This window comes from Saccoglossus kowalevskii, chromosome 9, assembly GCF_978046115.1.
Source record: "Saccoglossus kowalevskii chromosome 9, keSacKowa6.1, whole genome shotgun sequence".
NCBI lineage: Eukaryota > Metazoa > Hemichordata > Enteropneusta > Harrimaniidae > Saccoglossus > Saccoglossus kowalevskii.
This window is the reverse complement of record NC_140649.1, coordinates 14,292,838-14,304,427: the sequence shown is the minus strand read 5'-3', so window position 1 is coordinate 14,304,427 and position 11,590 is coordinate 14,292,838. Positions and strand designations below refer to the sequence as shown.

General features: G+C 38.2%; 1 long non-coding RNA gene across 1 annotated transcript; it reads left to right on the top strand.

The window, feature by feature from the left end:
- The first annotated feature begins 9,766 nt into the window (after positions 1 to 9,766).
- LOC144358851 (uncharacterized) lies at positions 9,767 to 11,589 on the top strand. The gene is made up of 3 exons (XR_013421902.1): positions 9,767 to 9,878; positions 11,268 to 11,383; positions 11,548 to 11,589. It is a non-coding gene; the product is annotated as an uncharacterized LOC144358851 (long non-coding RNA).
- Position 11,590: the final 1 nt, after the last annotated feature.

The following is an 11,590-nucleotide window of genomic DNA, read 5'->3' as shown; positions in this document are numbered from 1 at the left end:
CAACATTATAAATACTGTCTTCGTGGTTTGTTATTTACTGCCATGTCTCATGTCGATTGCAGAAATTAGTGTGCTAGTCTAAAGTTGTGGCGAACACACAATCAATACATGTGAGCGCCCTCATAGTCGGAAGTACACAATTATTATTGGATCCTCGGTTGTAATAAGGCGGGTTCATTCGATCAGATGTGAAGTTAGATTTTTTAGACTTACTTGATGTTTACATGGTCATTTTTTGTTTTATAAGATGTATCTTATAAGATTAATCTTAACGTGTGAACCGGTAAAAAAGGTATGGACTGAGTTATTTCAGCGAATCGGACAGGTACACTGTAGTAAATGATTGCTTGCTACCTACATATCCAGAAAATGTTATAATGATTATCAGAAAGTGATATTAGATTAAATTAGATTCGACTTGTTTGTATCGATGTGTTTAGTGAGTAAGGCCAATGCAATGTCAAGCGGCTTGAAAACCGATGGTGTTGGATACAATGGCATTAATGTTAGTAATGTTCCATTCATTGACTAGTGCGACAAGGCACGGGTATTGACAACACAAAAATGGCTGGATAGTTGATAGTTGGCTCGTCTAGTGTTTTTTTATCAAGGACATCGAATCACACTTAACTCGGAGATCACTAGGCATGACGGCATTTAGCACGTCGTTGCGCGATATTTTGTCGTGATCGATTTGTTTGGATTTTCGCCACGTTCATATATGACACGTATCCTCGGGGGCGGAGCTACGTCACGGACGTTCTACGTTGCTAAGACGCGCACCACTGTACCACGTATTTCTAAGAGCTTTGTGCGCGCTGCTGTGGAACGCCGGTGGAGCCGGTGAAAACTCGAGAAAACAACACAAACTCAACTTTGAAGTAATCCTGAACAACCAAATTCATATATGTTACACACGTAGGGCTGATCTTGTTACACTGTTCAGGGGACTCTCATCAACCATCGCAAAGTACCGTTTTCTGCGAGTTTTTGGTCTTTGTTTTCACCGCGAGGGTTGCCAGGCGGTAGAAAATGTCCGGCTGTCCGCCCCCCGAGGATTGTCAATTCCTAATTTCCGAGTTACCATTTTTCTCACGAAATTCGATAGAGGGCGTTCTCAAAGTACCCGGATGACAGTCCGTTTAACGTTCGTGGTGGGGTTGAAATTTGAGCGGCGTCTGCTGTAAGCAATATACTCAACGCCAGTGGATTCGAATGCGTCGTCGGGAACCTGAGTGGACGCCAAACTATATTCCTGGGTTTGTTCACGGCATTTTCCATCCTGCGCCAGTATTTTTTTAGTTCAATAACTGGAGACAGCCGTCTTTCAACCGCAGTTATACATCGATTGAAAAACAAAGACTCTGTCAGCTTCCAGAGACGAGCGCAAGCGAAAACATTGAGCCGGATTTGATGGAAATTTCGCTCGTTGCCGATTCCCACATCGATCTTCTTGTTCAGAATCCTTATGATGGCATTTGTTTCGAAGTTGAAGTTAAAATAACTACGGAAGGAAAAAAAGTGTGTCCATTTATGATAACTGCATCTGCTGATCGCCTGGTGGATCAAATTAAATCAAACTCACACTACACAGTTACAAACACCAGAAACTAGTAAGGATTTTCCTTCATGGATCATTGCCGAATACACTCTGCCATAGTGAAAATAAATTCTGTATTCTGCACATGATGAAGCTTTACGGAAAAAAAATAACCATTATCAAGTCGATATTTTTTCAGTCTGGCTGTTGTCCAGTCACTTCGATGCAACAAATATGCGAACATATCAGCTATTTCAAACAAAGGCAAAGTATGAAGGTTTTTTTGTTTTTTGTTTTTACGTTACACGGATCTACCAGAGTTATCGTCGACTCACTGTGTTACAGTACGACGACGAATTGTTTGACTCTTGGCGAACATTTAACTCGTTTGCTAACTCAACAAGTTCAAAAAGTTTAGCTTTAAGAACATTGCTGCAAGTTATACCACGATCCTGAAGAAATTTGCGGAGTTCTGGGACTTTTTTTGCTTTTCTAATCTATTGATTTACGCATGTAAGAATACAGAACTTCAATAAAAACAACCCCACTCAGGCTTGTCATCCGGGTATTTTGGATGCGCCCTCTAGCGGAATTCCGTAGAAAACTAACAACTCGAAAATTAGGAATTATGTTCAAAGTGGATACACACTGGCAGGCACTGAGTGAATATTTAGTTTTGTGTTTTGATTTTACCGCACATAGCAGTAATAATTTTCCGTGTCAAAATCTGTCTATAATAATTTGAGTATTAGTGAACAGTACTTAGATTTGTTCACTCATTTAGATACACTCCTTGTTATACCATATTACAAACATAATTTGTCGTTAAAATAATATTACAAATAATGTAAATTTTGTAATACTGATATCAACAACTATTTTTATAACATTTTTCCATTAATATATATATTATACATGACCGTGCAAAATGCAGACACATTGAAATACATCCGCGTCATATGAATCAATCGTAAAATGCTATTAATTTTTTCTTTCTCACTTTTATAGCATACATTTTCTCTGAACTTAGTATCATGATTTTCATCCTTATTACATGGAATGAATTATTAATTTGTGAAAATAAGGGAAATTATATTTTTTTCTAGTAGTTAGGCCCAAACAGTAGTATTCATTGATATTCCTGCTCACCGCACGTGCTCATTAAAAACGGCCGCATCACATTCTTTTGAGTTCTTTTTATCGGACTTTAAAAACATGAAGGAAAATTCAGTTCTCATAAAAAAAATCACGAATTTAATGATTATTTTTAAAAAGCGCGTTGATTCATTGCGCAGAAACATTCTACTTTTTTGGTATTAAAGTTTATCAGTATTTGTCAGTAACTTGGAATTATGACGTCACAGTATACTGGGTTACAAATGGTATTCCATATATTTGTACCTACTTGTTTATTTAACTTACAATTATCTGCAGTCAACTTTATTGCATAGAACCTTCATGCAACTTTCTTAGCTTTCAACGGTAATGTCACTGAATTATTTACAATGACGTCATACTTCACATGTTGTATGCACACATCTCATGATTTATTTGCATACACAGTAGACATTACTGTCCTCCATATGTATTTCAGACACAATTGTTAAGTTTTCTTATCTCGTCACGCTGTTACGTTAGCCTGACAAAGTCGCGTGAGTTGCGCCCTCCGCGGTACTCCAACCCCAACACAGTAAGGTATGACGCATGTCAGGCTAGCTGTTACGTGTGTCACGATTGACAATAGGCAGGTTTCAGTATCACGTGGTATATTTGTCTCAGTACTCGTAGTACCAATTGTCTCGTTCGTAGCTAGTCGTCAAAATAGTTACTGAAATGTTCCTCCGAAAAATATGTATCTATCACCGTCTCCATGTCGTGGCAGGTGAATCTCGAATTCGAAAAGGTGCATTCATTTGCACCATTTGAACGCGACGGCGACCGTGCGCGTACTAAACCAACTTTAAACTCAGTTGGCTGGTTGTCTGAGCTTTAAACGAGCCCACGAGTTGCTGACTTGGCATGGCATATCACACGCATTAGAAACCTGCGAATGGTTTACGCCACCAACGTCCAATGTAGCCAACGCCTTTGAGATAATTCTCGATTCCTATCATTTAGATCTACTACAGCAACAACACACTGATACTATTTAATCAGTTACTATATTAAATAGTGCGGGGTTATGCTGATATGTCAATTAATATGACTTTAGGTTTGCAAATACCTGATCAATTAGTTTTGTTGGCATACAGACGCAGGTTAGCGCCGTGCGACCAATTAAGTCTTGACAAACACTTCTGGGTTTCGCGATCGAGCCACCGCAGACGGCAATATTTGTGTTTGTCATCGTTTGCATAATTATATATTTTCTTTGAACCTAGAATATCGTAATGTTTTTATTACGTGTTATGTATTTTTGCTTATTTCTTTTTATAACAGAATTTATTTTTACTGTGTGATATCCACGTTTGGCACATACTCCTAAACACGTAAACTTTGGTATATCTTCTACTAGTACATCTATTTCTTTTATTGAACCACGGTTTGCATAATTACATACATGCTCTTAACTAATCAGAACGACGTATTAAAGCAATTGAAATGATGGTATAATATAATTATGCACATAAGTTTTGAAGAATTAATTAATTTTGCATCATGATCAGTGAATATAGCTACCGATTTGTTCTCTAGAACTCTGAATTATCTGTTTTTCACAACAGAGTATCTGGGTGTTTTGGCCGACAGCAGCAGCACCTCTTTCTACTAGGTAACAAGCGCCCTTTAGCGAAGACGTGCTTCCATGACGTCAAAATGATCAGTATTGTCGTTCAAATATACAACTTTTTTGGATGTGTAGCCGTTCGTGATTTACAACCCATCAAATCACTAAAACATATTTACTATTGACGGACAATCATAGAACCAAAAATATGCCTCCTACACTCATTGTGACGTCACAGATGCTTTGTTGTTGGAGGGCGTTACTTTCAAGAACGGTGTAATAGGCATAATTATGCAGATCCAGATGTGAATTTTGAGATTTTCTGCCAAACCAACTGATTTTATCATTGTTGAAATGTATCTGTAACTGACAAATTGTACATGATACTAATTAATATAATTACAGCCAACTCGTTTTATAGAGCAAAAACATCAACGCCGAATTTTGTGAAAGGATACATTATTCAAGTAAACATCCTACTCGTAGATGATGACTGGCGCCCTCTCAGTCCAAGTCACTGCTGTTCTTGGTGTACAATACCGCCCTCGTGCGTTAAGAGGCACAGTTAGTATACTAACTTAACGGCTGTTACTACATGACTTGCGAGTGAATAACATCGGTGTCGCGTGTTGTTATTTAGACAATCGCGTAGTATTTGTCGGAATGACGCTTTAAGAAGACTAGATTGAACAACGTTCCTCTCAAACACTCAATATTGGCGAATTGTAAAGCAAATTTGAATATTGGTTTACACATTAGTTTTTTATTGATATTTTTCAAAACTTATAAGCCCATCACAACACATTTTTTTATTCTAAATTTCGGCGTCCAAACAGTGCGCGTAAATTATCTGATTTTATGATACCGACATGATGGCGGAATGATTTCACACAAGCACATTTCTCGTGAACGCCCTCGTTCTACATCCGCGTTGGGGCTTTGTTCACCGATATCAGCTGATTTGTGATTGGTGTAATGCCTGTTTCAACACGTCCATTGCACAAGGTACAGCCCCTTTATCGGCGGATAAAGTAATATATTACGTTAGATGCAATTATTTCAGTGGTATAAGTGGAGATTAAAAATATTAATTACACAGAGGAGCTAACAGCGGCGGTCGACTGCATACATGTGCGAGATGTCTCCGTCAACTATATTAAAAGTATTGGGTATATACGGTAAGTGTGATCAATTATTTCTATTTGTGAGTTCGGCAGTATAACGGGTAACGTGTGAATGATTTATATAAAGTTTATTATTATGCCTGAGTGTGATACACAAACCCATAAACTTGCATGTTTAAAATTGATATTGTCGCCTGGGACCATCAACATTCAAGATGACGTTCAAAGAAATATAATAGTAGCGCCATCAACATCAATCGTGGGACATGTTTTCGAACAAAATACTCTGTCTGTGACAAAAATGTTTCGTTTTTATGTGTAGACAACAACAAACAAGGAATTCACTCATTTCTCGTTGGTGTACGTTTTGTTTTTTCAAGGGCCGTTTTTGTAAGGTAGAAACAAATATTTGTCATCGGTTCGACCACTGAGTAAGGCGTCGCTCGTAGAATAACTCAATACATCTAGATTGCACGTGTTCTTGTTCTTTGTATGTTTTATAAAGGGACTGAGGTTCACATTAATGTGTGCGTGAGTTGATATGGCGATGTAATGGCCGTTTATTGAAGTGATGTTCATCAGATACATCAACGCACTTTGACTTATCATCATCGACTGCTACGTGTCAAGATTACTTCCTTATGTCATGTTAAAAAAAAAGAAAAGAAAAGCGCAACAACATGATAATTCTCAGTATCCCGGACCTCGAACCAAATAAAAGTCGTTGTAAATCACCGTTCAATTGAATTCCAAAGTTTATTGTCGTTATTCGATGTTGCGTAAAACGGCCGCGAGATACCCGCAATGTGGCGCGACATCATCACGACACAAGCAAACGACTGACACACGTCAAACAAAATGAAAACGGATGTAATTGATTGAAACTCCATAATTTGTTAAAAATTACAGTACAACTGAGGTTGCATAATAAAATGATGGAAAAACATTATTTATAATATTATTATTTCTTCGTTTCTATTGATAATATAATTCAGTAAATTAACTTAACGCAAGTCAGAGACTGTGATTATTTAAAAAGCCGCCACTAACTACGAAGTCGGAGACGTAGCCAAGGCCGATAAGCAGTACGTCTAATGGACAGACTTCTAAAATATACAATAAAACAGTTACCTGTTTAATTATTATTATTTATTTATTATTACCTTCAATACATTTTAGGTGATTTATTATATATTTAGAAGAGAATATATATATGTTTCGTATTTTGCCTTAAGCAAGTGTACAACCAAGGACAGAAAAACGTGTCTATTTTGTGTACGTGCTGACGTACTGAAATACAAAGACAATATTGGGAACTAATTTAAAATTGCATTGCATTTTGCATTTTAAACATAAGATAATACAATAAATGTTAAGATGTTGTCTTTTATATTCAGGTAGACAGGCTTACACCAATGTTTAGGCATCGAAAAAGATGCCTGATTTCATTTGCTCATTCCTGCCTACGTCATGGCTGAATGTAGCGTTACACGTAAGAGGTTGGCCGCCATTTTGCGATGTAGGCCCGGGAAACTTATCACTTATTGGACACCAAAGATTAAAGTCAGAATAAGAAACGATTATATTAATTCTTGTAACATTCCCTTCTTTTACTCAATACTTCATTATTTTCCAGCTTGGTTGTTCGTTGTGAATGGATCATATGACGACAAATGCAGCATTACAGGTGAGTGAGTTTGCGCAATCGAATTTTAGCTTGGACGATCCACATGACACCTTTAAATCCCGGGGTCACTCTATATTAAAACCTTACACCACGTGCATTCTTGCTAAAAAAAATAATAGCCCCTAGGGATGGCAGCACATTGGCACACCCCCTATTGCGGACGCAATGTAAATTTAGTACCCCCTGGAGCAGAAAAAAACACCCCCTATTGCGAGCATTCTCTGCCTCTTTTTGCACTCAAGTGGGGTGTGATCAACTCAAACAAGCTACTTATGGTTGCTGTGTATGCAACTCCTGCTAGTGTCTTTCGTTGTTTGATGAAAAAAGATGAGCACTATTGACATGATTGTGAATATGATCATTTATTTTATAGTTTAATACACAATGCACACGACTTTGCCAGGATTCTTATTCCATCAGATATCAGTACGCAATTTTATGTTCAGCTCCGAGTGGCTTTGGCATGAATACAGGGCAGAAAACCCAGAAAACTAAAATTAAGAAAGCAGGAGCTGAAAGGGCCCGGCCACCTAACTCAGGAACCAAGATTTCAAATTAACCCCTCAAATGTCCTAAATTTGGAACGCATGTGGGGTAGTAACGACGGCATATAGAATGACCCTCGGGCTTTAAACAGTCAATTCAACGAGGTGGACGGTACACTGTCGATAGTATGACCACCTGCTGCGTTTAACTGCCTGGAATGTCTAACTCGAATCGCACAATATAGCTAATTCCCGCCAATATAATTCAACGGTTCACAGATGTCGACGTTTTGAGATCGAGATCAGCGACCTGTGAAGCGTCCCCCGTTCTACGTCTTCTGTGTGATTATTACGGGTATGGGAGGGGGTACTTTACTGAAAAAAAAAACGATAAACACATGCAACATTTCAAGATTCCAACCACTTTCCAGACCATTACAATTTTCGAAACAAATATATACCGCTTCTCCTCAAACTGTACGAATTTTATAGCTTGAACAACGATTTTTAAGGATTTTCAATTATATTTATAATTTTAATAATTAATACTGAAATTATAGACTTCAAGAAGTCAAAGAGGGGGCCTATTTGGTGACACTTATGTATACTGCTTTCCAATATCCTCTGTGTAAAAAATGACGACCTTTTAAGTACAGCTACTAGACAAGTTAAACAACTTTCACCTTTTGGCAAATCGCGTACCTAGGAGCCACTGTTAAATAGATTTTGCATGAACATATCAACCCCGGTCTCTGTAGCTATAAAACCTTACTCGGTTATCTCAATAAATTAGGAGTCCCATGCATTCCGATCGCTACTTCTCAACAACCGCATTTTTTTCCGGGTTCGTCTTCTCCCACCAGCCAATGTCATCTTAACAAGGAAACTGTAGCACAAAACAACCCATTACGCAAAATTCACGTGTCACTAGTTTTACCCACAACATTATGTTCCATGTTTGTTTGAAAGCTCGAGAACTGATATATTACGACAAGTTAATGCTCAATAAAGTGTGGAAATTGGTCCATAGAATTTTTGGATTTCCAGATATGATATGTGTATTGTATTATATCCCAACAGATGAGTACACCGTACTTGGGCCACTGTCATCGACGGATGAACATAGCGAATCGACCGCAGTGTGCAACAGTAACGACCGTGCTGTAGCGTGTCAGTGTGACCAGAGTAACTGTGACGGCGCCTGGCTTGTGGGCGTCGATCAGTGCACAGCCATGAATAGCGGCACGAATACCGTCGGAACTAAGGTGTGTTGACATTGCTTGCAAAACACGAGTGCCAATTAATTGATTTTTGATGTAAAAATCAACAAAATTCCAACGTCATTCGAAACGACTCAGTTGTTAAATATGTGACACCCCGCACGATACATATTACAGGTAAAGTAAGTAGATGTATTGGTTTACGCACTAATTCCGCAATAACCGATCATGGCTTCGAATCCCCGGCTGATTTCGTGTTTTATTGTAGTGCATCTACGCACGGTTAACTACAGGCGGGTCGGTCCCAGACCTTCTGTTCGAGATTCGTTGGAAATAGAACGCTACTACTACACAGCAGCTTAGTACTGTAATTAGTTCACGACCTTTTCTGAGCGAGGTTACGTCAAGTTAGTGGTAAAATAGGGGTGTCTGGTATAGTTACTTGGGTCACGATTATAGAGATTCGCCCAAATCTGGAGAACATATTAAATCAACATATAGTAAAACTTTAAGGATCACGATTAAATCCGACCAAATATATATCCCAGTAATTGTATAAAGTCAGTCACGAGAAACAGCATTATTTCTGAAATATTGTGTAGTTTTTTTTGTTCCGTACCCAACTCCCTTTCATAATTTAAGTACTCTGAGCACGACACTCTAAACAGAGCAAGTGTCGTCAGAGTATATGGCTGTCCACACACTAAAATATTGAAAGAGCTTGGTGCAATTATACAGCTGGTCTGCAACTGTTGCACAAAGTTAAATGAGTGTGCGTCAACAGCGTAATGAAGGTGGACTACAGCATTTTTACCTGACTTCTGTGAACTGGCTTTTCAGGTGACAAGCGGCGTTTCACCTTAATTAATTGCAATCTTATCAGTGAGAAACAAATTTTTAATCTGATTTAATCTGATTTTTTTTACAACATTTTTTTTTTCTGATGACATCTGACAGGCCAATGTGACGTGTGTGTCATATACATGTGAGATTGACTGGCGAGTTGAATTTGTGGATATTTCAGACGAGGACGGCACGAGTCCGAGCATCACGTGTCCAGAAGGCACGAATCTGATTGGATGCAATGTGAAAGATACGTAAGTTATCGAAAGAATTCGTTCTATATTTTTAAATACAGGGAATACAGTTAACTTTGAGTCGTGTTGAATATGTTCAAATAATTTTGTTTAAAATTACGTTTTGAGCATGATAGTTAACCGTTCGTAGAAAAATAATTGATAACTCGTCGTTTTTCAACAGACAACAGTATTCAACTGTATTCGTGTTAGGAATAACCTAATCAAATTTGTATCGGTACAATTTTAATGATGTAGCGTAATTTTCAGCCCTGTCCGGATCGAATGAAAGACATAAACAAATCTCCAGTCATGACTACATAACATGAAGTTAGTCATACCATCGTTTCTATTTGAATTAGTCAAATATACTTCAATCGACATTAAATACGGGAACCTGGATTCAAATTTTCCTGTTTACACATATTCTTTAACGACCGACGCCTAAATCACCTGACTTAACTACCAATCGGGTGTAAAGTCGTTAGACAATTATATAAAAGCGAGACGATTTACGTGCAATAATGCTGATGTTTAAAAAATAAGAAAAGATAAATCTTGTTTCATTGCCTAGGCCGTGTTCCTGCACGTAGGCACATAGTAAACATACCGGCACACAGTACCACCTGTGAAAGGCCCAGGTAGACTGTATCAGCAAGATGAGTGTCTCCATCACTGATTCATTTGTTTCTTTTGTTGGCATTCACCACCACCACTGTCTCATTTCGAAACAGTATTTTGTAAATTAATGAATGGATGAATGCAATGAAGTGAGACACATTTCACAATTTTCACGAAAGTTGCAAAGAATCACAGGGAGGCACTGAACCATAGATTGGTGTGTACTATGTAAAGTTTGTACGAATTACGACTAGACATTGCCACGATACAGGGAGCTTTCTTTCACCTATCCACAAAGACATAACTAGTCTCGTAATTAAAATGCCGTTTGCGATAATTTATCTCCAATAAACATTTTTTCGGTTGCTATCAAAAGACCCGGAAATTGTAAATCACTCACTCCATTGACTAGATCTGGAACCAGAATGAATTCTGGGACATTACCATTCCCACTTTCGATTTGTTTCCGTGTAAGGTGCCGCCGAAGCATGACCCCGAGGTCAATGGCTTGGTTGAACTGATCTTATCATCTGTACTGACTACCAACACCCGCGTGATTTCAACAAAATAACACAACGCTTTAGAATTTCATTTCACTGTACACGCACTGTGTGTATCGAAAGGGACCCACACTAAGGAGAAAGTGTGGCCCTTTGGTTTGTACAAAAACAGTGGAACGACGTATCACGTGACCACATTAAACGACAGATACAGACATACAAACAACAAATATTGATTTTACTGATTGACACAACGATTGATTGATTGATTGATTGGTTAATTTAATAGTGAATCCGATGGAAATTATCACGAGAAAGGTCAAGGTACTATATCGGGCAACACTTGTCATCACAGTCCGTGTGCAGATTCTGTCCAGAAATGTTCTGTGTTCGCCAGGTGCCAAGGTAATCAGATTAACTAGTGACAATTGTCTATATGGTGTATGCGCGATTATTGTCGGGTACTCTGAAATAAACGCAATTTTTAGAAAATTGAAATCAAGCAAATATGTGTTTTAATACTACCCTCGACATATAATCCTGTTTGTCTCATGCCTGTTTAATTTTAGTCGTTTACCAGAACGTTTTTCAAGACGCTGCAATTAAAGAAAG